The sequence below is a fragment of the Solanum tuberosum genome, unplaced genomic scaffold, assembly GCF_000226075.1.
Source record: "Solanum tuberosum cultivar DM 1-3 516 R44 unplaced genomic scaffold, SolTub_3.0 scf00226, whole genome shotgun sequence".
Classification (NCBI taxonomy): Eukaryota; Viridiplantae; Streptophyta; class Magnoliopsida; order Solanales; family Solanaceae; genus Solanum; species Solanum tuberosum.
Genome location: NW_006239155.1, coordinates 16,149 through 22,754, shown reverse-complemented (window position 1 = coordinate 22,754; position 6,606 = coordinate 16,149).

The window sequence follows — 6,606 nt, the reverse complement described above, 5'->3', positions numbered from 1 at the left end:
AGCGAAGATATACAAATCTGAAGAGGAGCCAACAAATTATACAATTGCTTCTTTTTGTATATATGTATAGCGAAATAGACATAGCTTTCAATTGTATATGTATAGCGAATTATACATATATATGTTTGCTATGGAGTGCAATTATGCAAATTTTGCTATAGCATACAAATATGATTTTTTTGTTTAAAACCCCCAAACTTTTAATTTTCGCTCTGCCTCTATATTGGTCCACACTCCATTGTAGTCATATCAACAAAATTTTCTTTTTGTTTTTAAAAGGAAACACGTTTTGCAATATTTTTATCTTCTATTCTAAAATTTAAGACCCCCAAACTTCTAATTTTTGTTCCGCTTCTATATTGTTCCACACTCCATTGTAGTCATATCAACAAAATTTTCTTTTTTGTTTTTAAAGGGAAACATGTTTTGCAATGTTTTTTATCTTATATCCTAAAATTTAGAACCCCCAAACTCCTAATCCTCACCCCGCCTCTGTGTTGATCCACACTCCATTTGTAGTCATTTCAGATGGATAATTGTTGTTGGAGGTGCATGGCCAGAGTAAGATATTCAAACGTTGTTAAAAGTAATTTTTTTAATGTATATATACAGGGCCGACTCAACAACATTGGGGGCCTAAAGCGAAATTTAAGAGAGGGGCCCTAAATATTTTTTTCATCATATGTACTTTTATTTAAAATATACTTTTCTAGTTATTTCAGATGCAAAGTTATTAAGTATTGTTTTATATTCAATTTATTTTAATAATTCCTTTTCAAATGATAATATAGCTAATTCATTCAATCTATCTTGAGACATTGTTGATCTTAAAGAAAATTTAATCAATTTTAATTTCGAACGGAGAAAAATTTGGTTGAGGCAATGGTTATGAACTGTTAACACAATATGTGTATTTGGAAAAGAATCAAATCTTTTATTTGATTGAGTATTTTCATTACATCATTATCTTCTACTTGTATTGTTTATCTTTAACACTTTTACTTCAAAAAATAAATCTAAACCATCAATTCAGAATAACTAGTATGTGTTAAAGAAAGTTCAAGGTTAAGACAATATTTTTAAAAAAATTTCATCATCTAGTAATCTCAATATTTTACCACTAAATAAGAAATCAAAAATATTTTTATATGCTTCAATTGGTTCAAATCTATTTTAAAGTGAAAAAATAGTTTGATCTACTCTACATATATAATGTAATCAACTCTAAAGATTCTTCGAGGGACTTAGTGATTTCGTTATCCATATTTTCATCAAATTGTTTCTTACGAAAATTATATTTGTATTCATGTCATATGCAATTTCTTTAGTAGAAATCATAGCACTTATAGTACATATAATTTATATTTTTAAAAAAATAATATATATAAGTAATTGTTTTTTAAAAATGGGGGCCCCAAAAAATATGGGGCCCAAGCGATGGCTTTAGTGGCCTAGGGGTTAAGACGGCCCTGTATATATAGTAAAATGTGAGTTTTCTTGATTTCTTCATAGGTTTATCTTTTTATATTTTAAATCTCTTTGATGTAAATTTTATCTATCAAATTTTATCTCCGCTACTGTGAGGTGTCAACCAAATTGTGAGTATTGAAGGTTTTCTTCTCAAAAGAATAGCATGATTATGGTTTGGTGAAAAAGTCCAAAATTATTTATCATGTCAACGGTACTTTCAAAATGTTCCTTTACATGAAAGCACTAATCATAAATATTGCTGTTTTTCGCTCCGTAAATTCTTACTTCGATAAACAATTTTTTTACTTACCCCAAAATATTGAACGTTCATATTTAAAAAAAGGGAAAATGATAGTTTTAGTCCCTGTGTTATTAGCTTATTGTGATTTTGGTCCTTGTATTATTAGACTAAGTACATTTAACCTTTAATTAGATAGAGTGAGTAATTTTAGTCCTTATACCTAACTTAAAGTTAACACCGTTAACATTTGATATTTAAAAAAAATAAAAAAGATATTTTTTTGGATCAAAACTAAAATAATAATAAAAAATCTAAGCAATAATGTCACCAAATTTCTTCTTTCGTCTCTTTCCTTCTAATCTACAAATAATTTGAAGTCAAACACTCAAATATTAATAGATGAGCGAAAGAAAAAAAAAAGATCACAAAACATCTACGATTAGCGGATTTAATATTCATTTTTTTTATTGTTCACCCGGTGTTCGATGCTTGTATTGGAACTCTGCCTAAATTTGAATTCCGCATTACAGGACACATTTGGGGGTGACGCTTTCAACAAGATTTTCTTCATACCCAGAGCTTGAACACGAGATCCCTGATTAAGGATGGAAAAGTCCTATCATTGCACCATAATCTACTTTGATGAATATCAATATTATGATGTTAATGGCAGCCAATGCAAGGACAACACAGTTTTGCTATTCCGAGGCCATGGATATATATACTAATAATTGAATCACAATTTTTCCATCTGTTCTTATTTCCAAAATTTTACAAGTTTATTGAAAAATTGTGATAAATTATTTAAAAAGTGTTAACTTAGAAAATTTAAAAAGGCAAAGGATAGCAACAGTTTCCAGAGTTGGGATTGTTTAAGAATAATTAAAAAGAAGAGACAAAAGTTAGCGGTTTTAACATCAAGTTAGGTATAAGAACTAAAATTACACATTTTATTCAATTAAAGGTTAAATATATTTAGTCTAATAACACAAGGACCAAAACCATGATAAGGTAATAACACAGGGATTAAAACTATTATTTTCCCTAAAAAAAACAAGCACTTTCGTTTTTTCCCCCTTCACAAAGCATGTTTCTCTAATATGATTTATTGAAAAAAAAAATAGAACTCAAAATGACCATTTATCTGAAAAATCTTATTAGCTTACTAGCTTAGTTAGTTAATTACCTAAACTTTTATTTTATTGAGGATTCGATTTTCACCTTGCAATTCTCTTCTCCATTTCCCCTTCTCGACCAATTATTTTTTTTTAAAAACGTATCTCAAATGATATTGTGCATACAGTATGAAACACTAATGATTTGTTTGATCAAATTTTTAAAAGTGTTTTAATTTATGTTGAGATTAGAGTTAACATCAAGATGGTTGGCCACTCATTCATTGATTCAAAAGGTGTGGAACACCCTTATTTTTTTTAATGTATTTGTGGGGTCAAAAGAATACGCATTATAACGTCTCTATTGTGATTTAGAATGAACATTGCTTAATCACGATGAAATATAAAAGGGAAAAAGGACAAATTTACCTTCGAACTATTATAAATGATATGCAAATATCCTCTGTCATACTTTTGGGACATTAATACCCCTGCCGTACAAGATATAGTATTCTTCCTCTTTTTTTTTTTTTTTTTTTTCTTTTGAAGAAAATGTTCCAAATTTTATAAATTGAGGGTCCTTCCTTTTCACATGACAATATCCACAGTGTAGCCATAAGGACTTTGCGAGTATTGTTTAAGGTAAGAATTTTCAAAAGACAGGTATTACTTTATGTAATTTATGTGAACCTCTTTTCTCCTAGTGAATTTTATGAGATTATTTCTCTTGATATTTTTTATTCTTTTATATATGATGGATTGCACACATTTGTGGATAAAGGCTAATTAACTGAACTATTTTTATCTCTTTTGATATATATTTCTCTTTTGTTATTTGATTTATCATCTTTCGAAATATATTTTATTAGATTTCGCATAACACTAGTTTATTTCGATCCTATTACTCATAATTATTTGACATTAATATTTTGTGTACAAAATGGACCTCAATAGTTTCTTTAATTTTCCATCCAAGATTAATGTCCCAACAAGTAAAGATGTAGAAAAGGGTAACAAATCAAATCAAAATCCAAGAATTGATATGATGAGAATTCGCACACTGTTTTAGAAGAGTGAGAGGCTTGATGTCACACTCATGAATGAATTATATAACAAAAAAAGGGTTTAAGACATGGTTAGTTACATCATTTAAATAATACCAATAAAAAAAGGTAATTAAAAAAGGAAAAATTATATAAAATAGCAAATTATTAATTCAAATTAAATTTTATAATCACAGTTTCATTTAATTGCAATTCGTACCAAACACTTGTCATTCGCCTCTCTCCCCAGGGAATCTCGCTCGCCACTCTCCCTGATCTCGCTCGCTTTATACAAACACAAATGTATAAATTGCGTTTGTGTTTGTATAAAGCGAGAGAAAACTGTATATACAAATATAAATACATATATTTTTATCCTATACACTTATAATTATACAACTACAGCTTCCCCTACCCATTTTCTTTTGCCTTTCTCTCTTTCTCGCTTTATACAAACACAAATTATACAAATTACAATGTATAATTTATGTTGTATAAAGCGAGAAAGAGAGAGATTTGATATACAAATATTTTATTTCGATTTAGTTGTATACAAATTCAAATTTTATGTAGATATACAAACACAATCATTGATACATATACATAGTAGTTATATATATACAATTATCTAACCGATATACATATACAATCGCTGCGCTTTTACACAAACGAATGCCTGCGATTTATACAAATCTGATGCTCCATAGCAAACATAAAATTTGCTATGGAGCGCAATTATGCAAACTATTACTATAACATATTAATATGATTTTTATATTTGCTAAACCTAAAATTTACTTTTAAAAAAATTGCCAATTTTAGGAATATTGTTTATGAGACTTTGTCCCTGATGGACTAAATTATTAAAACTTATACAATGTTAAAGGAAGCCGACAACCATGAATTGTAGTGTTGTGGTAAGACCGATTCATCCTTAGTCAAAGATTTTGAAATTGAGCACACCGTAGATATAAATTAAATTTTGATTAGAAACGTCAACTTTAAATAAACCCCGCGAACAAACGAACACCAGATGAAAATTTGCCCTCATAAAAAAACATTTGATCTTGTACCAAACACACCCTACGAAAAGAGTACATAGTTAAAAATAATTATAGCATAATAAAAAAGTATATTAGAATAATACTAAACGTGATATATTAAATTCTCTAATACATCCTATCAAACGACTTCAGAAAGGCACAGTGGCTAAAAACAGAACAAAGGACACCCCCGTTACTTCAATGATGAGGCAAAGTGCAAATGGGAATCTAATAGCAGTGCCTTTCTTGCAGAATCAGCCCATTTGTTTTGTAGCAAAAAAGGTATAGAGACAAAGGCAAATATTGGTTCAATTCAAAACCTACCCCAACTTTAAATTTTTGACCATATGTAAAATGTGGCTGCCACCCTTGCCTTTATTAAAGTATAATATATAAAGTATATTTTCCATAGTGTTGTTTGATTCTATAGGAGGACAAATTTAATTTCTACACGTAAATGATATTCTATATACTTATATACTTATTCGTATTTAATATTTATATCATCAAATTAAGCAATTTGACTTTCACAATAAGATAATAATTTGAGGATATATTGAATGATAAAATGTGTGAGAAATGACACATATTTTGCTAATTAAGTTTGATTAATAAATGAATACTTACTATAATGTTTAAAGGTAATTACTAATTTAGTGGTACAAAAAATTGAAGGTTTTTGTTACGAAACAAATCTTGAGCCTAATTTAATTTAAAAAATTAAGTTGAATTGATATGAGACTCTTCACATATTAAATTGAATCTCTGATGTGTAGATAATTTAGTATGAGGACCCAGGATTAAATATGAAAATTTTCATGAGTCCTGCACTAAGACTATGGGTGTGTTTGGTAGGAAGGAAAATATTTTTCATAAAAAAATAAGTATTTCTAACTTATTGAAGCAATTTAACTTTCCCAATAAAATAATAATTTGAGGATATATTGAAATGTGTGTGAATGACACATATTTTGCTAATAAAATTTGATTAATATATAAATACTTACTATAATGTTTAAAGGTAATTACTAATTTAGTGGTATAATTTTTTTTGAAGGTTTTTGTTATGAAGCAGATCTTGAGCCTAATTTAATTAATAAAATTAATTCATGAAGTGAGAATTATTCAAATCCATATTAAAGAGATTACACAATTTTTAAAGAATTGCTATGAGACTCTTTATATATTAAACTGAACATCTGATGTGTAGATAATTTAGTATGGGGACCCGATTAAATATGAGAATTTTCATGAGTCCTGCACTAAGACTATGGGTGTGTTTGGTAGGAAGGAAAACATTTTCCATGGAAAAATAAGTAGATTTCTAACATATTTTCTCATGTTTAGTTGGTAACTAGAATTTTTTTAAAAAATATTTGGTTGGTGAATGAAAAATATTTTTTGAAAAATATCTTTTATTTTTGACTTGAGACTAAAAAATACTCCTTAGGAAAATAATTTCTGATCCAAAAATCAACCCCGATAATTGATCTAGGACCCGACCCCGACTCACAAACTAGGACAAGACTCCGATGACCGTTCTAAAATCCGACCCTGAGATTTGACCTAGGACTTGACCCAAGATTTTTTAAATTGACGGGGTGACGCGGGGGTAGGGGTGGGGGTGACGTAAAAAAAGATTTTTTAAAAATTTCCAAAAAAATTCTTAATTTTTCTATGGAAATGGCCTAGGT